Below are 23,391 nucleotides of genomic sequence, written 5' to 3'. Positions count from 1 at the left end.
TATTCAATGAAATGTTTTTCTAGAAAAAAATAAAGTGAATTAAAATTTAATTAGAATTCTCTATCCATGTCATAGGCCTAGGTAGGATATGATTAGGAAAATGATGATAGTAAATGGGGATGATAGAAAATGGCATTCTAAACCCTGGACAAATCTAAGACAAATAACTTTTTGGGCAGTGAAGAAGTTCCATCAATAAATGTAAAAGATGTTTAAGATTTCAGAATAATGTATCAGCAAATGGCCTGGTTCAAAACAGAGAGATCATTTTGCAGAATTTATTCTACCAATCATTTTCCACTGATTGGCTAGATTTCTCCCTACATAAGCAACAGACATGTCTCAGAGGTAGGGAAAACGGAAGAATTTCGATACGCTGAAGTAAATGCCAAAGTAAATAATGGGTGAACAACAACTGTAGATTGATTGCTTTCCTCAACAACCAACCTACCACATTCTTTGTGGGAAAAGATGGAAGGAATGGAAAAAGAACAAACCTGAATCCAGACAATTTTGCCAGGAGAACTCGATTATTTTTAAGCATGCTCTTTATAACATCAGTAAGATCTCTTCCTCCCTCCAAATGTATGCACATGTGCACACACGCACACAAACACACTCAAATGCCTCAAAAATACCCCAAAGCCCCGGGTCCCCACCTACTCTGAGACAGGGCTAAACAAAAGGACACCGCTGTTTGCAGACTTGATCACTAAGAGCTCGTCCATATTAGCAAGGCCACAATTCTTGGAAGTAACAAAAAAATCCATTTTTATCTTACCCATAGGAGAGTAATCTATGAGTAAACATGAAGACAAACATATAGATAATAAACAGATCATTTCCAGAACCAGTTTAGAAAAAGATAAGTCCTGAAATGTTACAACTGCACCTCCAAAACAGTGTGATCCCATAAGACAGCTAGAATTTCTAAAGTATTATCCTGAAACATTTAATGTTTAGCTGATGAATTTAAAGTTTTTCTTTCTTTTTGCTTCCGCTGCTGGTCTTGTCAGAGGTCTTTTAATGCTATGGCCAAAAGGGAAAACTAGCTGTGGAAATTCCTTTCAGAGTGTTTGGTCTTACCCAGACCCAAATACTCCCTAGTGAATAAAAATCTTTCATTGAAGTGACTGGTCTTAAATTCCTGAATGCTAATAGGAAACACGGTTGGCAGCACTTAACAGATTGAGGTTCTGGTTCCTTAGCTCTGAATGTTAAGAAATATTCACCTCCTTTAATATCTTACTCTGTTCATCAGGAATGACTGCGGTAGCAGCCTGGGAACTTTCCTAGAGATACTCCCACCCTCTCTGTAGGCCAGCTCTCCTTCAAAGCAACGAGGTCATGCCTGTGAACAAAGATAGCACAATTTTCAAGTAGTCAGGAAAATAATATCTCAAGCTTCATGCAGGAGGGGACCCTTCAGAGACATAGTGCCAGATTTCCAGTTTATTTATTCCCTTAGCCTGCAGGTTCTACTACTCAAAGACTTTACTCACTAACCGCACTGGTTCCCTGTCCAACAAATGTCCTGCAGAGCCAGGTACCTGGAGATTCCATTGCTCCTCAATTGCAACTGAAAAGTGCATTGCCCAAAATCTTCTCTTCACATATTTGCAAAAATTCATGTCTGATGAGCTGACTGTACACCCAGAAGTTGCCTTTAACATGCTAGAGTCTGCCGACAGCCTGAAGACATCTATGAAGAAGCTGAAGTCATGTTTCTGATGAGATACTATTAAGTATCATATATTTTGTGGGGAATGAATAACAGGGGAAAAAGTGCAGAAAGGCTGGAAAGGCTGACAATAGAGAAAACAATGGTGAAAATGGCAAGGGAGGTTATGTGCATCAGATTTAAGAGAATCAATGCCTCTTAAAAATCTGTACTACCTACCTCCCTTCTTTTATAGAGTTTTGTTTCCCACATTTGGTCCAGAATTATTTGGCACATAATCATGTAAATTACTGAGACTTCTTACTATCTGGTTGCTTGGTACGGCTTTTACAGAGGATGAAGCCAAAAATCTCACCAGGGAGAAATTGCTTCAGTGTTTCAGAATAGCTAAATATTCAGAAGTCAGGAACTGCATGTGAAGAAGAATATACACACTATCTACAGGTCCCCTTTTCTGTGGTTACCATTAGCAGGCATCCTCTGAGAACAACTCATTGAATCAGAATGATGAATGTTCACTTATTCAGAAAATTGTGGAATCTTATTATTACAGCAATGCATTTGTGCCACTGCAAATATGCATGTATGTGCCAGGGCTTTTTTATTATCCTTCTTTTTAGGGATTTAAATTGTAAGCATGCTGGTGACTAAGCTAAAGTAAAAATTTGCTTTATGAAAAACTTTGTTCTAAAAGTTCCTAGTCAGGAACTAATTTGTTTGATTCTAAATCAGAAACATACGATATATAATAACACTGAAGAATAAATGAGAAGCAAGAAGCAAGAAAGCTGAATTACCTTCCTTTTTCCCTTCTTTCCGCTATCTCCAGATTTCCACACGTCCAAATAATATCATTACTAACCCAGCAAGTGCAGCATGAAAAAATGCTCAAAGCACTAAGTAACTCTGTTAAGTGCTAGATTTGCATGCACTGGTTACCACTGGGGAGACTGAACTACTGAAAATTATGAAGGAAGCACACATCTAAATCCCCTAGTGAGTAGGCACAAGCAAGGACTGAGGTGTTTAAATTCTTGCAATGGCAATCTAATATTTAACTCATGGTTAATTGCATCCTGCAAATATTACACCTGCAAAATTAGAGTTTTAATTTAAGCTTAAGCTGAAAATAAATGTTTTAAGCAGTTTAGAATATAGTGTAAGTATACACTTACTTCAATATTCAGTACTCTAAGCATTTAGTCTAGCCAGAGTCTGTGTACGTTATATTGTGGAAAGAGTTCCAATGACAGTAGTAGGCCTTGGGTAAGCATTAAATCATTAATACCTACTGGCAAGTACACACTTAAGGTAGAGACAGATCATCAGTAAAGCCAAACAAAAGCAGAATTGCCTCACAGGTTAACCTTAAATTGCAGTGGTTCAAACAGTAATGAATGAGTTGCTGAGCAGCATGTTTCTCCAGAATGGCCAGATCACAGCGAGCTTATATCAAGGAGATGAGTGCCTCATGCTCTGCAAGGTTCTGCAGCCTGGCCTCTGCTGGCTGCCTCTGCTCTGCACAATTAGGAATACTGACCTCATTGCATTACAGGATTTGGGGTGGACTCTCTCAAGAACTCATTCTTTTTATTTTCACCAGACATCAACAAAGAGTTCCTAAGCACTTCCACATGCAGGACGTGGTAATGTTCCTACTCATGTTCAGTAATTGGACAAATCAGCTCGATAGACGTCTCCTGTATGGAGCTTATCAGTGCTGTACTAACCCACTAACACAAGATACAGGTAATGAATCCAACTATATACATAGCTGCATTTTGTGTATGTATATGTACATCTATACACACACACACACATATATACATACAGTATGCACAAACATATATGTATCTATATGTACAAATGCACACATACACAGGCAGCCCACCTTTCCCTGAACACTACATGCACTATGAATACATAAAATGCAAATGCTGAATACCAATTCAGTATGATTCAGTAACATTCACCACAATTTTCTCTTTCTCATCTATTTGAACAAGGAACTACAGTACACCGTGTGCTATGTGCAAAGCCAAGTAGCCATGATTTTCAAACTTTTAAGGAAGAGTTTGGCATCACTACTAGAAGGCTCTTAAGAGAGAGAAGAAGTGAGAAAGTTCTTCCAAGTGAGGAAATGTAGCCTGGTGAATATGATTTGCAGTTCAGGAAAGGAATATGGGTGAGAAAAATACTCTCTTCAGAATGTACTCAGATTCGACAGCAGTGGACAGCAGCTAAAGGAATGGGAAGGGAACATTCCTGGAGGTTTTGTGTTGAATTAGCCCTGACACTGGAGGTGTAGGTCACCAACATGAGAGTTCATGTGAGCACTGGAAAGCAACATTAGCAGTAACACCAGGCTTACTATCAAGATTCCCTAGGAATCCACATAATTCAAGACCGGCAAGCTGATTTGAGTTTGAAAATTAGCTTTAGGACATGACTAATAAGGCAACAGCGTTTCTTAGAATAAGAAAATGCCTTTGGTCAGTTTAGACAGATCATCTGTCTATTTAATGCTTTATTAAAAACTTTATCCTCTTCAAGTCCTTACTGCCAATTAGTGCCAATTAACATGAATTTAATCAGTCTGCTTCTGCTCTCAGTACAATAGCGATGTAACTCTAGTAATTTCAGTGTGATTTATACCAGCGTAAATGAGATAAGAATGAGCCTTAACAGGTGCGCATTTAAGTGTATGTTCTTAAACTACGGTTTATGAAGTGCCCCAAAACAGGTAACAGAATTCCTCTGGGGCACATATGTGATCATAACATTGACTTCTACTTCTGGGTCCAAATCATTAGCTTGTCAGGCAGAACCTTTGAGACACTATTGAAGAGGGTAATACTACATAACAGCTTTAATTATGAGCAACCTAAATATAAGCTGTATTAGTAATTCTGAAAATAACTTAGTTTGGCCAAACTACCCAATCATGTCTCATAGAAAAAAGAAGTCACTGGGGAGAGTACAATAGTGGTGGCATGGCAGGAGTCACCTGACCATGGAAGATGAGGTGCTTACAAAGCAGATAACCCAGGAATCTAACATTTTGATATTGGTGTTTTAAAAGAAAAAACTCATTGGAAAATCTTGTGAAATATCAATCAGCGAGCTTTCAGTACAAATATATTTAATTCAGAAATTTTAGAAGTGTAAAAACAAAACTTTTCTGTTTGAAGCGCCTTTTTCAAAGAATCTCAGTTTAGCTAAAGTTCCTCCTTCTATTTCTCATGTAGCCCTCAATACATCAGTATTCCGGTGTTCAGTCCATAAAATGGATAAATACTCTTTCTCTCACAGGAAAGTATGTCCCTTTTTTGTGATAGTGTTCACTACAATGCATGTACCACAGAAATACCTATTTTGATTAAAATAATTCAACCTGTATCATGTACCAAGCTGAAATAGCCACGACTACCAAGAAAAAAATAGTGCAAGAAGAAAACAGTACAGTATGAACGTACAGAGTCCTACTTGGTAAGCTAATAGTCATGGATGGAAAAATATGATAACTGCAACAATGGTAATTCCGAAGTTAAAAATGCAAATATCATTTAGAAGCAAAACAGCAGGAAGATTAAAAAAAAAAAGTAATGATAGGAACCCCCCCCAACATCAAAAAGGTAGTAAAAGAAATGGAAGGAGAGTGGGAGATCATAACAAGTCACTAAAGCTAGCTACTTAGGAATATAAACACAAAATGAGATCAAAACTATGTAGTTCAGCAGATGATTGAGAGATTCAAATACGCTGCCAAGAAGCAGATTAAATTGTGGAAAACTATATACAAAAAAGACAGGAATTATAGAAACAATTGCAAATGATAATGAATCAGGAAGACAGAAAAATTATCCAAGGAAATGAAAGGAAAGGTCCAAAGTTACAATAAGCACATATAAGAAAACAAAATATGGAAATATGTACACACCTGAATGAAATACACTACAGAACTAAGATTTATCAAGAAAAATCTAGCCCAAAATATGCTTCATTAAATTATGTCAGTGTGCAACTCATATTATTCTGTTTTTATATAGGCATTTTGATATAACTTTTAATTACATATATACATATGTTCTCCATTAACTGGCTGGATGATGCTTAACTGAATGAAGTTGCTTTCTCTATGTCCTTTGCATCACTCATTTTAGAAGCTAGAAGTTATATTATGAGCAAGATGGTGTTAAAAAGGCTAGTAGCATGGTTAAAACAGTTGAATCTTCTCTCACAATACTGGATTCTGCTCCAGACCCTCCTGCTAAGTGTCTATGCAATGCTGGACCAGTCAATTACAACAGAACATTTTCATAGGCGTTCATAAATTGTGTAGTTGTTTTTCCAGAAACCTACTTTGAGGCACCTTGATGCAATCCGCAGAAGACAACTGCAACTGAAGCCAATGGGATCTGTGTTTTCAGCATACAAAGTGCAAAGGACTCTGAAAATACAAACTCTAGGTACCCAAAGTAATAGGCAGCTAATTAAATGGTCTATGTAATACTTTCGCAGTTACCTCAGAGGTGTTAAGTGCAGGTATAGTCATTAATGCCTTTGATGTATTTGTATATTATGAGAAGAGTTTTATACAAATGGCAAAAGAAAAATTAAGATTTTATATTTAATGTAAACTTTACATACAATATTACATATGTGAGACACTATGAGAAAAAGTGAACTTGACTTGAGCCTACCATGTACGCATGATCACGAAAAGACACAAGAACAACTTCAATGCTTCTGTTTTGTTATTGAAAATCATTTGATTTTTCACCTTTTACCCTTGTTAGTTTATTTCTGGAAGTATTAACTTCCTAATAAACTAAATCTGATTTAAATAGAGAGATTCTAGAAGGAAAAACCTTACTACGTTTTTTTTTTTTCTATTTCTCTGTTAATCATTAGAAGGTTCAAAACCTTTAGACTAAGAGAACAGACTATTGCTACATCAGTAAGCAGCAAGAACAGCAGCCGGGAACCCATAGTCAGCAAAGAGACGCATTTTCCTACCGAAATTTTAAAGTTATTTGTTACACAAATATATCAAAAAAAACATAGTAAGGGAACCCATAGTCAGCAAAGAGACACATTTATTCCACTTCAGGGACCAGCTTGTCCAAAGAGCTTTATCTATAACAATTAAAGCTGGAAAGTTTCAAAGACAAATGTCACTTATCTACAGGCAGTACTAACAGTGCTTTCTATGATCAGCAAATTTTACTAAGCAGCTCAACTCCCACTTAAAAGCATAAATGAAGTACCCCAATGCCCAGAATTACCTGGTATTCATCAACTCCCCTTGGCTGCCCTGCACAAATGTTTTGAGAGCAAGCATCTCTGGGTGATGAAATTCTATTCTTGGACATGTAAATCTATGGAGAAAGTAAATTCATTTAAATTTGCACAGCTGTAACAGAGTAAAGAGAAATAAGATTACAGCCTTTCAAAGAAAGAATGAAATTAAATACAGTCTGAGACAGGCATCTGAGGAGCACATCAAAGAAAGGGGCTGTTTAGCAACATTAACGGGGGAAGTATTAGATGGTTAAAAAAAAGGCTAGACTGTCTAAAGAATTGGCTAAGTTACAAAGATGGTGCAGACATTCCAGTAAATGTTCAGACACTAGCTTTGCATAGTTAGGTGTTGCTAAGTGATTTTCTTTTTGTTCCATTGTGAATTAAAATGGATAAAATATTTAAAGTGCTCACTGATTTACTAATAGTTTAACATTACTCATGCTGTCCTACATGTAATACACTAAACAGTCTCCTTCTGGGTCAGCAACAGACAAAAAAAGAAAAAATTAAAGTCTATGAAAAAAAAGAGAAAGACCCCTTTGTTAACCAGGGGCATTAACAGAAAGAAGAAAACATCTGAGAGCCACTGAGACACTCTTCACCTCACTATATCATACCTGCCTGGTATTTGCTCTGTTTAACAAGGAACGCTCTGCTGGAGATGGACAGGGCTTTTGTGGAACCATGCTAAGGCTCTCAAGGATGAACTCCTGAAGATCTCTGAAGATCCTCTTGCTTGGTTGCCACAATAGCCTAAGTCAGCTCCCATATTTTTTAAAAATCTAGTATTTCTGAAATCTGAAGTTTCCCAGTTGTCATCTCTGCCGTGTGTTGCTGCAGTCTACCCCTTTTCCAGAGACAAGTACTCTTTAATAGTACTGGACTTGTTTTTAAGGATGTTCACTTTGTTTTGGATTCTAATATCTGAAGAGATCATAAAAATAAATACTTCAAGTCCTGCTGCTTTATTACTTGTCTCTCACATTCAGAACAGGAAAACAATTAGTTTTACATCACAGGGCAGGAGATCAGGAAGAGAAAGAAAATAGAGAACCCCAACCAGGGAGAATATAGATGATCGGTATAAATATAGGTATAAGGATAAAAGGAACTGGACAAAGAAAGGCAAAGAAAAAGAAAAGCTCAGGCAGAAGGAGCAGGAAGAGGTGGATTCAGGAAAGTGAAGAAGATGTACTTGTGCTGGCTGTATATATTTGTACCACCTTCTGGTAAATGTCCCAGAGATAAAAGAATAACTACTGTAATGGTTATCAGAAGGGAGCTCTCCTTTTCCTTAAGCAATGAAGTCTAACTGAAGAATCAAAATAAAGCTAAGTAAAAAGACTGACATTTATTCATATTTAAACTTGTATTTATTTCAGTGAATTTTAGGCTTAAAACAGTGAGGGGAAAGACTAAAGAAGGAGTATACAGAATGAAGTGCCTCAGAGAAGAAAAATTGTAATTAGATATGTAATTAAAACTCAGTAAATAATGGACATTTTGCTTCAATGACTAAGGTAAAGATTCTGAAAATAGTTTTAATCAAATTAAATCATAAAAAAATTTTGAGATTTTTTTCTGAAATACACAAAACCAGATTTTGTTGTGGTCTAACCTGAAACAATTAATTCAACAAAAAATAAATATTTGGTTTAATTTCATTTATATATTTTTAAATAGGTCATTCTTAGGAGAAAACATAGAAGGACAATGCAGGCAGTATAATTCTGAACATGTCAAAATTAAATATTTTAGTTTTTTAGACCATCCTTTCATTCCTTCTCTCCATTTTTCTTTACTAAACCTACAGCCTTTACTAAACTTTAAGTCGATTAAAATATTGTGATCCTATCAAACCTTATTTTTGATCAATTCATTAGTCAGTTAAAATTAGTCACCTGTTTGCAATGTAGCAAGGCAAACATTTAACCCATTAACCTCCAGTCTAAAATACATGCATAAAAATGTTAAATACTAAACTATCGAAGATCGGTATTCTTTCCCTTTTCTGCTAAGCCCTGCCATCAGGCATTTTTCCGTAAACTGTGTCATTCACCACAGAAGCCCAGTTCATGCTTCAAATGCTTCCTATGAAGTTACTGGAATGATGAGGGAGAATAGAAATACCTGGTAACCTCTGTTTTAGTCTTAAAATGAGCTTCAGAGTAAAATTTCCAAGTGGAAACTTGGTCTTGGCAGCTGCATAACTTAGTAAGGTTCCAGAATGTAAAGCAATCGGAATATTTTTTGGAATACAGTTGCTAGCATTATTGACAAGCTTGCTAGCAGCTTTGTCTGTGTGTTTTCTGTACTCATCGCCAAAATGGATGTGTAGCAGAGTCATGAATGTAATCAATTTCTTACAGTTAACAATTAATCTTGAATGAATCAGAACAACACAGGCCATTAAATTCCTAATTATACATATATTTAAATACATCTAGATGTAGCCCATATTTTCACTGTATTTAAGTGGAGGAAGACAGAGTGCTGAACGACACTGAGGCTGCACACTAGCCCTGCTCACAGGCTAGTGCGGTTGGTTTAGAAAGCCTGAAATGTTTCTTCTTTTATAGTCTCTGATTCTCATGTAGCCCTTGCTATTAAATATGCAGCTCTGCCAAGCCTGTGACACTTAACTCGGGCAGATGCATTATAAAAATCACAGGGTGAAATCAGGACTTCTTGGCTACCTGAATACAACAAATTTGAGACTTGGCTATTTTAACTAATGTACACATTGCTCTGCTTAACAGAGTGTTACTGAACTGGATTAACACCGTCACTGCATGCCAGAGAACATCACAGCTTACTACCAAAGCAGAAAAAATTATGTTTCTAATGGAAAAAATACCTTGAGTTCTGCCATTTCATGAGTGTCTCTTAGATCGCAGCTATATTCAAAAAAAAAAATTCCAAGTGTACTCTGTTCTCTGCACCAGGCTTATGAAAGTATTTATTTTGCTTTTTTGTATTTACATATACCCTATTTTCCTTGTTTCTGTGATAAAACTTTTATAGCCAATAAATTATAAATCACATTTATGTATAATTTATTTTTAAATACATATTTCACATTTTAGCTTTTTAAACAGGGAACTACTTTACCTTTGTTACTTTAAAGTCTCAATAGTTTGAGAAATTCATGAATAAAGCATGCTTCAAGCTGCATTTACATTCTTATAGAGTCTGCTGTAACAGTATACTTTTTGCTTTCTTCATGAACACTTTTAGGTTAACATGATTGTCTTAAGAATAAACCTTACAGAAGTCTCTAGTACTTCATGAACATATTTTTTCATTATTTCCCAACACCTGGGACACCTCCCTAACATACTTGCACTTTATTTGTCCATCAACAATTATGATGCTTTCTAGATGCACATACACACTTATGCACATACACACTTACGCTGGTATCTGTCACATATTACTTCCTGCACTGATTTTTGTATTGCAGCCAGGTAGGATTTAGCTATTTTGAATCGTAAGTCTTAATTCTACTATGGAATAAGTAGAGTTGTTCTGGAGATGGATTTAGATGAGCAAGCAGGTTAACTTCATTCGTACAGTTAAAAGGCCACATTGTGTTGTCAGTCACTAGAAAATGAAATACACTCCTTTATTTCAGAATTACCTGGATTTACCTAGATACTTTTTAGATTAGAATTTGATTATATTACCTTACATCTCCCAAATATGTCTCAGAGAAAATGCAGGCGATTTACTGGAATCAGTCTGCCTTGGGACAAACACCACATAGCCTTTCTTCAACAAAAACAAAGCCCTACAGGCACTGCTTTGATTCAAATTCCTTTCAGCTTCCCTAAAAGCATAATGTGGTCCAGTTTACCCTGGAAATTAGCTATGGCTTTTTCCCTGGACTGAAGTTTTTCCTCCAGGAAATTTAACCTTATAAATCATTTTCTCCCTCCCCTTTTTTAAATTTGAAAGCTTACACAGAATAGAATATATATTTTGCAGATAGTAATATTTTTAAGGAAAATTCTACCATTGATGTAGAGAAACAAAGGTAAGACAATAATTTACTATTAACTATAAAACAATCTAACCTTTGTACTGATATTTTTGCCAGTATTTTAAAAAGAGTGAAGTATCCTCTTCTAACTAATTACATCTGAACAATAAATGAGAAGTTGTTTTGAGAGAAAAGAGAGCATAAAGAATGAATGGAACATACTGCAAACTATACAACAAATTCTGGAGAAAGTGCCAAATTTTTTGTATTTATCTCAAATAATCAGGAATCCCCACAGATGTAATGTTGCATTCATTTTTGCAAAATGAAAAAAAGAAAAAAAAACACTTTTAAATCTTTTTTCCTACAGAAAAGCTCACATATGTTCATTTAATCATTGTTAAAATAATCCATGTTTTCTCATATTTGTTAGCTGAAGCATCAAACGACTAACACAATCCATTTTGATGAGGCACTGCACAATGTGTGAGCTGGCAAACGTGAAAACATTCCCAGAACTAACATTACAATTTGCATTCTCAGGGGCAAGTGTTTTGTGGCTAATTAGTATTGTGTGTACTTAAACAACAACAGCAAAAACCCAACCCCAAACTCACACCAAACTCCTTATAGCCCATGCAAGCCCTATTTACATCTTTGAAATATCTTCATTTCAGCCAAGATTATTTGGCATACATTTGCAGACTGTATGCACACGAAGGATTCAAAACAAGCTCTGATAAAAATCCCACAGCTAAGTACCTGAGCTCGTTTGTTGCAAGCACTCTGAAAAAGGGGCAGTGACTAAGAGCAAAGCTATGCTGGTGTGTCACTGCATGCAGGAGAATATACTTGAGCACTTCTGAGATTCACAGCTGGACAGCAGAGATCTTGGTACTAGGCTCTACCAGCTCTGGCTCAGAAATCAGCCACTTTCTTCACATTCTGGCACTGCACTACCTTTGGAGATTACCACAGTATATATTTTTTCATCCTTCTCCTCACTTTTATGGTAAGGGTATTTCTAGTGGGAATAGAGCTCTCCAAAAGATCATCTGTAGCCTCCAATTCTTTCCTCTTGACTGACTTGCCCCTGCTGTCATAAATAAGACTTGTCCTTCCCCTCTTGTCCCCACCTCTCTTTTCCCCCTCTTACTTTCCTCCACAAGTAGTGAAAAGAAAGCAGAAAACTTCAGTGAGAATACAAGCTTTGAAAAGGAGAAGTAAGTAGGAGTAGGATTTGCCCATTATTAAATTATCCAGAGAATCCAAATATTCCTAAACTTAAAAGGTCATCACAGCTGTAGAGTCAAAAAAATGCAGTTTGCACATCAAGCCATGAAAGCAGCTGTAGAGGTTTCCTTTTCAGTCTCGTTACCTGGAAGAGAAAATGATTCCCTTTATTTTGCAGAACAGACAGAAGGCAAACAGCACATGCCATTGCTGACTGAACTGCAAAATCAAAATTGACAAATCCTGGAGGAGGAAGCTACTATTATAAAGCCAGGCACGACTGCTAATGCTGCCTTGACTTCCTCAGCTCGTACCTGCTGCTACTGCTCAACAGCCCCCGAGGCCCAAGTGACATTACTCTGGATTCTAAGGCAAGCCAAGAAAGGGAATGATAATTTTGTCATAAAGAACAGGAAAAAAAAGAGGCTGACACAGAAGACTAGCCACCATTGTAGGTTTGTACTGTGATAAAGGAGCAGAGGAAGGGGACTGTATTAAAGCTCAGCACACTTCATGAAAATAGCGACAATACTATTCATGACAGTTAAACTGAAGACAGATGAGACAGAAAATTAATGCCAGGGCTGAATAACTAGAAACTAGGTCTAGCAGCGGTCCCTGACATTCCTTCCTGTTTTAGCTTGTCAAAATAATAATTATTATTCAAAGAAGTCGTCTGACTGTCTCTTTAGAAATAAAATAAAAAATGCCAACCTATATCCTTTTCCAGCCCCCCTTTAAAACACTCTGTCAATGCCACTGGACAACATTAATTCTAAAATGCAGTTTGTGGACTTTTTCTTTTGTTATACACGTATGTGTATGTACATACAAACACATACATAAATAAATATGTATGTGGATATGTGGGGGGGGCATATACACATATGGCTAAAGAATCTGTTAGTTGCAGAGCTCTCATTTCAGAATAGCAGAACTGCCTTAAGAACTTTGGACATTTGAAGAAAAATAACACTATTTTAAAAAGAAGAAAATGTTATGTCCTAATTTATACCTATTCATTTATCCTCCATTGTCACAGAGGGAGTTGATTTGGGGAAGAGCAAACATTTCTCTAAAGTTTAAGAGTACTATTTATACAAGGATCTAAATTTCTTCTTCTGCAGCAGCGTTGGCTTTAATTAAAAATCCAAGCTGGCCTTCTAACTGTAACTTGTAATATATCACTGTGAAAGAGAAGCATGACAAGCACAGCACGTTAAGATTGGCACGTTTAGACCTCCTCTCACTCTCATGGGTTTGAGGAACAGACTTGGAGCATTAATATTCTATCTGCGAATGTGGAAAGCTCACTTTCTGCTGAGTTCACACAATGAACACAGTAACTTTAAAGCCAAGTCCAAACCCGAAGAATTTTACATAGTTCCAACAAGTCATTGTAGCTGTGTCAATTGTCACCATTAGAGGAGGTACTCCTCAGTTCACAGCAGCTCATTCTGAGCTGCTTTTCAAGATCCATATATCTGCAACTTGAAGTTTTACAAAATATAATATTCAGCAATCCCTACAAATACAACAGTTGGAACAGAAATGTTAAAGTCATTATAGAATCAAACTAGGAGAGGAAAACTATTAAATTAGAAGTTATTCACCATTTCAGAGAAACAGTTGAGCCTAGGAATAAATTTAAGCACCTATTTCAGTCCCATTGCCCTCTCTTTATAAACATCAGGTTGTATGTCTCATATGCCAAGACATAAGGGAGACATATTTATTGAATCATGTGAGAGAGACATGACAGAGAGGACACTTAAGTCTCAAATCATAGGATAGCAGCAGAATGCACCTTTTAGCAAGCTGTGTCTTTGCAGCACAAAGCACAATCTCAAGGTACTTTTCAGTGCTTTGGACTCCTCCCTTGCTGCCGAATCTCACCTAGCCAGTTGCTGCGGACACGGATTTCATCTTCCAAATTAAAGAGAACTTAGTAACCACAGAATAATCCTGTTGACTGTTTCTCTCCCTTTCCAATAATTCTCAGGAAGTGACATCAAGGTAGCAAATTGTTAAAGGAGTGGCTCATATGCCACTCTATCATATATGATTTAACTGAGGTACTTTTATATTCTTCTTTTCCAAGACTTGAAATAAAAGGATTGTTTTAGTATTAGAATGCTGCTTTCAGATTGCTTTTATTTTGAAATTCTTACTCAGTGAAATCTTTTCCTGTGTAAAACTCAACACTAACTATAGTTGATTAAATTAAGAATCGATGAACAACATGTTAAAAAATAATAGTGGAAATGTTATAAGGACCTCATTTTTACTCAGAGTTTTCCTGGCTTGCAAAAGCTGGAGAGTGACTGGTGGAAGGATCTGTGAACATGAACAAGGGGCCACGAGTGAATGCAAGAAGTTTATTCTCAATCCTTAGCTGGCCACCATTTTATAAATACCCATAAGTACTGTGATCTTTATTTAGTAACGGGATATGGACTTTGGGACTTTACTTTGGGACTTTTTTTTTTTTTTTGGTTCTTCGCGTTTGGATTGAAACTTTTTAGCGGCATAAGTTTTGGTGTTTTAGTCTTCCTAAATTTTTGTTTTTTTCAGTGTACTTTGAAATGGAAAGCCAGAGGTTTAAGTTCTCTCTTTTCTGGATGCGGGTAGTTTTCAGAGGAAACCGGCTGCCTTTCGACTAGCAGCAGGTCTCAGTACTACTACTGTTAAATTAAAGTTTGATGAGTTATAGAAATTGAAAGTATTAATGGAACAGCAGTTGGGGTCTTGGAAGGTTACACACACAGGTGCAGGGATGAAGGAGCAGAAGACATATTGAAGTCCTTCCTTTCCTTGACTGAGAGTCAATTTTTGAGCAGGAAGAAAGGAAAAGCGAGGACATCTTAATATTGTATTTGTTATGGCAGGAAAATATGATTTTATGTATAAATTTATGCCTTCATTCTGTGATCATGTAAGTAGAGTTGTAGCTGTTATTCCTATTACCACCTACCTAGAGGTCACTATAGAAAATACTACCGCATGAGTACTGTTTAGCATGGTTTTCTGTTTGTGACACTCTTACATAAATGATGGTTTTTTTTTTTTTTTTTTACATTTGATATTCACTGTGGCTGTAGTAATGCCTTACTATATTAAAAAATAAGCCCAAACTCTCAGAGGCTCCAGATGATTGTAATTAAACAATTTAATTTCCTCCAGAATTCCCCAAGACTATCTTTGATGACCACTAATACCCAACTGCCATTTTCATTTACTGTAAACAAGTTCAATATTTTTCTGCCAAGTAAAAGTAGTTGTTCCCACTGGGAAAAATATTGCTCGACTATACTCAAAGGAAGACTACTAAATAAGAGCCATCTTTCCAGCAGCCATATATACAGAAACATACTAGCCCTTATAAAAGAAAGCATTAACATCTATAGATAAACTCTAAAGGCAGAAACCAATGCGTGCATAGGGGAGACGGTGAGGAGGGAGAGGCTTTCATGGAGCACCTGCACGAAGTAGTGGCTCAGCTCGGCCCTCAGTCGCCTTTCAGCCCTGGCCACGGCCCCAGATCCCGCTGAGGCATCCCTGTCGCATCCTGGGGGCTGCCTCCCTGCTAGGCAGCTGTGCCCTGTGCTGGCTGGGCTGGGCCATTCCCAGTCATCATCCCTGGCCTGGCTTGCCTTGCTGGGGGCTGCAGGACAGGGCTGGTCGAGGAGGGGGCACCGCACAGCCCTGCCGCCCCTCCGCATCCCCAGGGCAGGCAGGTGTGGAGGGCAGCGCTAGCATCAGGAGCAGGGACCTTCGTATGTGGGTCCAGGTGGGAACGAAAGCCAAGACCTAAAACCCAGAGACCACGATTTGCTGTTGTCTGCTCTGACCACCTCGCAACACAGTAAGGCTAACTACACCGAGCTTTGGAAGGAAGCTCGGCCGTGCCAAGGTAGATGCATGAACAGTCAATACTATTCAACACAGCAGCGAGGTCTGCTACAGAAAAGTATGGATGCGATCGTCTCTATTGTCTAAGGACTTAAGGAAGTAATTCAGCAGAGCAACGTGTTTTGTCTCCGCATTATGCTCCAGCTTGAAGCCAACGTAGAGGGCTCTAACGTATGGATGGAGAGGGCTCGAATGTACTGGTGAATGACGGCTGGTCCCGGTGACTGCTTCAATAGTTTCTCACTGTAAAATACAATAGGTAAACTAGGGCAGCAGAGAGGGAGAAAAATAAAAAAAAAAAAGAGTGACTTGCCTTCCCCAGGAAGGAACTGAGGACAAAGTAAGAGTTAGACTCTAGTTTATATTTTACATCTGCAGTTTTACTTTGTTTATCTTGAATAAACTCTTTCTTGCCTGACTCGAGTGCTCAGAAAAGTGCAGTTAGGCAATCCAGAAAACTGAAATCCTTTATGCACACACCCCATGATATGAAACAGTTCTGAGTGGGTGAACGGCTGCAGTACTAGCCCACTGAGGAGAACATTAAAAACCTGAAATCAAAGGGAATCTTTCATGGGTTTTGTATGTCTTCCATTACTTCTGCTTAGCTGTTAGTGCTTTAAAAAGATAAGAGCAAGTTTAATATAATTTTTACAGCATATGGCTGCCAGTATAGCAGTTATTTTTATATTTACCCTAATGTCTGTGCCAGCTTCATTTCAGTGCTGACACACACTACAATACCCATGCTCTGTCATTACTGGGCCCCTCTGGAACGGTGAGGCTGTCAATCATGTCTAATTCTGAGCCTCAACAGGGACTGTGCTTTGGATAAATATGCATCAGGGAGTGGAGTGATGCCAAGAAAATTCATTTTCCCTGTGACATAAACCAGATTTAAAAACAGTTTGGTATGTAATCTTTAGAGAATCAGTTCCTTTCTGGTAAAACTATGATGCTATATAACAAATTGTATTCATTTGTGCTTCAAGGCAGCTTGAAGGTCTATGTTTCAGTCATATAACATTTTTGAACCCTGCTGTATGTGGGTTAAGCCTTTTTTCTGTAGTAGAAATTAATTAAAATTAATTTAAACCAACATATCTTGGAGGTTTTCTGGATACTGTAGCTAGTCCTGTTTGGAAACGACTAGCAATCTGCTTATCTGTAGTTAGCTAATCAGCAGCTTGCAAAGTACAGATGCCCTTCTCAAGCTGTCTTTTTTCTTCTTCTTTTCTGCCTAATATATACATTTTTAATGATAATTCATTTTTTTCTGTAGAGTACCGCTATGTATTGCTCTAAGTGAACAACTCAATTCACCTAGGCTCTGTCTTAGAGTAGGCCATCTGTGAAAATGCTAATAAATTGTGCACAAAATTGATTTAATCTATACTGGAGACATGATTTCTCCTGCAGAACATCCTCTGTGCAGTTCACTTGCATTTTTTATTTCATTTGGTATTTTGTGGCCTGCTCTGCTGTATATTTACTGCAATGATTATTTTCTAATCGGAGAAAAACAATTTTCTGACACTTTCTGCTCACTTTTATTTTAGCCAAGACAACCCAAATATGTGAACTGAGGTGTATTTTATGATTCTTTCCATTTCAACCACGCTAAACTCTGAAGTCTTTTACTTAAATATTTGCTCCATCCATAGAAAACACCTTTCACTAGGGCTCTCTGTTGTTCTCATGTAAAAATCATAGTCAATCGAAAGATGCCTACCAACTTCAGCGGGCAACAGATCTGAATTTCTCTGCTTTTGTATGCATAGCATGGAAGGGAATATACAACTAAGTCCTAAGATGAATAATAGGAGATACAGAGGAGAACACTGCATTTCCAGTATTCATATGTTCCAGTACCATGGACCGATGAAATATAAACCTCCTGCCATACATACATCTATCTGGTCCCTCCTTTGTTGACAATGGTTCTTGCGGTCTACCACTACTCCCAATGTCAATTATAAAGGAAACATAATACAAAGTGTGTTATATCTGTCTTTGCAAATAGAGTCACTGACACTCGATTAGTTTCACAAAGTGATTGTTAATTAGAAAATTATATTAAATTTTTTCTAAGAATGTGACATGCTGCTAATCCTGCTACGTAAAACACAACAAATTTGGATGACTTCTGCTACAAAGGACAGGAATCCACTGACAAAGGTATAAAATGATCCAATGGATAGAAGCAGAAATTGGAAGAAAGACCAAATCAGAAGGAGAATGAAAATGTCTGACAGTGAAGGTGACAAATACAGTTAGAGATTTCCAAGGAACTGCTATCACCTTAACATTTATAAATTAAGACTGAATGCCGTTATAATAACATATTATTATCAACTGATTTCAATCTCTAGGGCAGAAAAATTCCAAACAAACATTAAAAAAGCCTTATACTTGACTTGATACCATAACAGATAACATCCTAATAAAGGAACAATAACTTCCACTATAGGAAATGTTGAATGAAATTCCAAAGCCTTTGTTACACAGGAAGCCAGACTAACTGATTACAACTGTAGACCATTCTTGCAAATGCTTATCTTTTTAAGAATTTGAGTAAGCATGGGAATTCGAGTGTTGTTTGTTCCTGCTTATATTGTTCTATATATCCTCAGAGTCAGTGAGAGCAATGGAAATCTTCTTCATTCAGAGCCACAGTGCTAATTAATCTAACATTAGCCTTGTATAACATGAACCTTCAATGCAACACAGCTGTTCCAGCTAGCTCACGGCAGATCCTCTTCTAAGGCATCTCAGTTCCTCAAAGCTCTTAGGCAGGCAACTTAGATGCTTTTGAGAAAAGCTGAACCATTTATTAAGGCATATAGGAAACCTGGTACAATTGCTACCCTGCCTACTTTATATATGAAGGCAAACAGATAGTTAGGTTTAATTCAATCCCCAGTTCAATTGCATACAATGTACTCAAGCTAAGTTTTGGCTGAATCACCAAGAGATAAAATAATAGTAACTGTTTGGATGCTTTTTTGCTCACAAGTCTGACTCACAACAACTTTGAGATTTAGTAAAACTAGATACATTAAGAAAAAGAATTGTATTCTAAAATGAAACCTTACTTTGTGAATTCTGGTTTAATTTATGTAAAAACTTCTGTACATTTGCTATTTTATTAAGAATGGTTTGCTGGAATAAATCAGATTAATGACTCCTAATATTTGTTTTGCCACATTAGACCTCTGTGGTGAAATGATAAATTTGAGACTTGAAAATGGCCTTTTTACTTGTATTTATATTGCTGGGACTGACAGATACTTTTTCCTAGTTGATAAAGCTTGGGCATGACATTTTTATGACATCCTCCAAATTTAATATGTTTTCCTCCTTATTGAGATGTGGCTTCTCCACCAATAAATCAAAAATTGGTCCAATCCTTTTTGGGGATCCTTTCACCCATGTATCCTTCTCTTTTTTCCACAGGTTTTAAGAAGTCATTCACTGATCTTTCAAGGTCAGTATTGTTTCTATAACGCAATCTTGTCCATGGTCTGGCTAAATTAAAGTAGCTTTGACTTTATCTGCTTCTGAAAGTTTTGGTTTAGCCATAATAAGTAGATGAGAAAAGTATACTTTTTCAAATATTGATTTCTTGTTTTTTTTTACAGTAAATTTAATAATAAAAAAACAATAACAAAAGGAGAAGGGATATAATGCACATAATCAGCATTTTTGCCAGTTCGTGCTCCATAAGAGCTATCCATATTCCAGTATTTATATCTTTCTATCACTTCATCAGGCTTCCTGGAAGTGCTTTTAATAGAATTTAATTTTTCTTCAGTCAGGCAAAAATTATGGTCTTGGGAAGCCTAGCAGTAATCACTCAGGCCAATCATAATTTGACTGTCTTTCCTGTATGGTGATCTAAAGTTGCTTTTTAACATTCTGAAGACTACCAGTATGGTCTGTCTCTCTGTCTTTTTTTTCTTTAAAGGATGTTTTTCTTATACAAGCATACTAAACTTTCAGAAACTACCTATTCTTCCAATGAGTTTTCCTTTTAAAACTGCAGCATACAGGAAGAACGGTAATTTCTCTTCATGTTAACCAAAGGAGTTAAAGGATTCTTTTTATTCATATCACCCTTATACACTTTCGCTTTTTGTTTTCCCTCTACTTCAATTTTTTTAATCCTTAAATACTAACTTCATCATTTTCTCCTATTTGCTACATTGATTTTTTGTAGTATACCTTCTCTGTATTCTCTTACAAACACATACATCTACAATACACATTACAAAGCATATCTCCCATGATCATATACATATGCATGCCCATATGCAAATTTCAGAGATATTCTATATAAAGCCATACCTCCAGGAAAATTTAAAATACATTCTCCCTAATATTTTCCAGTCTTAGACTACAAAGATTGTCCAGCATAAATTTAACCCTGGGTTTCCTGAAAAGGATCAAATTTGTGTGTCATTGCTTAGGTGTTCTTCCATTACGAAAGACTAATTCTGGGCAAGCATTCAGCAAGGCACCATTCTCAAAGAGTTATTCTCATTATCTTAGCTATGAAGCTATAATCCAAAGAAGCCAATAATGCTTCTCTGTGGGTTTATCAGAGTTGCTTGCAGTCCTCTTTTACTCTGCAATTCCCCTTTTCCCCTTCCCCTAAAGAAACAACAATAGGCATCTCAAAATTGAGCCTTCAGTTATGTCTTTGCATGGGAGCAGTATGGTTCCCTAAAGTGACCAAGTGTAATATTTGATGAACTTGCACAGTTTCTTAGTTTTCTGTTGATTCAACGTGTATAAGTATCTGGAGGAGGAGTGTCGAAAGGATGAGGCCAGTTTCTTCTCCGTGGTGCCCAGTGACAGGACAAGAGGCAACGGGCAGAAACTGAAGCACAGGAAGTTCCACCTAAACCTGAAAAAACTTCTTCACTGTGAGGGTGACAGAGCATTGGAACAGGTTGCCCAGAGAGGTTGTGGAGTCTCCTTCGCTGGAGATATTCAAAACCCGCCTGGACGTGATCCTGGGAAATATGCTCTAGAGGACCCTGCTTGAGCAGGGAGGTTGGACTAGATGATCTCCAGAGGTCCCATCCAACCTAAACGATTCTGTGATTCTGTGATTCTTTCCTATGATTAAATCACATCTTTTGTAATAAATTGCAATAGGAATAAAAAGTGTAAATAAGGTAAAGGTTAGGTGAATGGTTTCAGAGTCTAATCAGACATGGCTGTATTTGCACAATTTAGCAGCAAGAAATGAGTAGTATTTCACAACAGGGAGATCTGCCAAACTGTGCAGGTTTATCTCACAGAGTACTACCTATTTTCTACATTCCCTCATGAAAAGGATTAAGTAATTAGACTGCACAAACTCCTGGACCACTGATTCACAGCCCATCTCTAAGGACCAGTGTACTACTTTAAAATACTGATGATCACTACAGACCAGCCTACTCTTTTTGATGCCTTATCTAGTAGATCTTTGCTGTGCTGGGTTTTATTTTGCTTTTTTTTTTTTAATTTAGTATGTATGTATATGTGTGTTTGTGTACTGAACAGAAGACTGTTGAACCTTTAGTTTAATCACTAATTCTCCTGTTCTCTACTATCCATTTCTGGTTCAGTAGTTAGGATATAAATATGGTTATTTCTTGATCTAGGTTCAAATAAAAATATCGGTTTGAACTAGTACTCCAGTTTAGATTTGGTTCTAGTTCAATTCCTGGATTCCCGAAATCACAGTTCACTTTAAATGTGTTTGTTGACATGGTTGGGTTCAATGCTTTCAATGTGAGGCAGAAAGCTTCACTAAGCTTTCACAAAGCTGCTAGCAAAGCTGAGTTGGAAAATTCTACTTGCTTACTTGTTTTGGCATAGTTGAACTGAACACAGGTGAAACTTGGAACATCAGGACAAATCCCTGAAGCTTGCACTAGCAGCAAAAAAGCCTGAGGAAGAAGGAGAAAGTGAGGAGATAAAGCAACCGGTAGAGCAAGGGAGTGCTGAAGGCATGCATTAAATATTAGCTGATATATATTTGCAAATAATTCTCATGAGTTCACCCATGTGGCAAATTCTGACGTACTGCCTTTAAAGTTCCCCATGAATGCATTTTTTAATCTAAAGTAGAATCCCACACCAAGAAAAGCTCTTTTATTTTGAGTGTGAGAAAGTTTCTCTTTGTTCTAAAATAAAAACTCTAACTAAAAACTCTTAGCTTTTCCCTATTCTCTCCACCTCCCAACCTCAAAAAAGATTAATTTCTAAAAGGTACTTCAGCAGTTGCTAGTAAGCTCTCTCTTGGCTGTGTTTCAACAATATGATAGTATTCAAATGCTGCAATAGTTCTATATTGTATTGGAATGGCTGAATATGCTACTTAGCATGCATGAGGGGGTGTGTTGTCTTCTGCTGACATATCTGAAAGAATCTTTAAGTATATGCCTATTTTGCTAATTTACCTCCAGACTACCTTTTTTTCTGTACACAGTGAGGCAGACTTCAAGCAATGAAGGTGAGAATTTAGCTTCAGGTCATGGGAGGCATGGGCACCTATCAGACCCACTGCCATTACAACAGATATTCCTAGGGCTCTTCATATTTGATGCTCTTAGTCGGTATTGAAATGTCCACTCTTTGTCAATTTCCCAATTATGGAGGCTTTTCTCCCTTCACCTGAAATTTTTTTAACCTATCTCTACATTTATTTTTCAACCTTTTCATCCATCACTGTGTTGCCCCCTCTATTCTCCCTAATTTCCATGCCTATATACTTTGTAGGCATTTCAATACTTCTTATTTTTCCTTTTCCATTCTTTCTATTTCAGTGCCAGTGCTTCTCCCCACTTCCCACCCACTTGCAATTTTTCTGGCTTTTGTTTTCTTTTTGTCACCCACATCTCCAGTACCCTGACCCATTTTTTCTGCTCCATTACCACACTAAGCTGCAAAGTAAAAACTACTAGCTTGCCCATCAAACTAGTGAACACACTGGGTAATACAGCTGAGAGAATGTAGGTGAGATTTCAGTAGCTCCCTTGCAAGTGGAAACAAACAAGTAAGGGTACGGGCACTTCAGGAATGGTGAAAAGATCTAGGATAACTTAGGAAAAAATAACTTACCACCTCTGAACCTGGCCTTCAACAGTTTCCCTATCAGCAGTTACAGGCAAACATAGTTTAAGATGTTTTCAAAGCCTACCAAATAAAGGAGATAGATATAATCGTTTTGCAAGTTGGGATGATTTCAGTTCTAGGGTGCTGAAAAAAACTGTATTTC

At 37.1% G+C, this 23,391-nt stretch overlaps 1 long non-coding RNA gene across 1 annotated transcript in view; it reads right to left on the bottom strand.

Moving 5' to 3' along the window:
• Positions 1-10,720, bottom strand: part of LOC104144042 (uncharacterized) — a 38,544-nt gene extending 27,824 nt beyond the window's left edge. The window contains exons 1-2 of the long non-coding RNA XR_011138863.1: positions 10,675-10,720; positions 6,970-7,062 (exon numbers count right to left, since the gene is read on the bottom strand). This is a non-coding gene — a long non-coding RNA (uncharacterized lncRNA). The remainder of the gene's footprint in view (positions 1-6,969; positions 7,063-10,674) is intronic.
• Positions 10,721-23,391: the final 12,671 nt, after the last annotated feature.

The sequence above is a fragment of the Struthio camelus genome, chromosome 1 (assembly GCF_040807025.1).
Source record: "Struthio camelus isolate bStrCam1 chromosome 1, bStrCam1.hap1, whole genome shotgun sequence".
Taxonomy (NCBI): Eukaryota; Metazoa; Chordata; class Aves; order Struthioniformes; family Struthionidae; genus Struthio; species Struthio camelus.
This window is presented reverse-complemented; position numbering and strand designations above follow the sequence as displayed.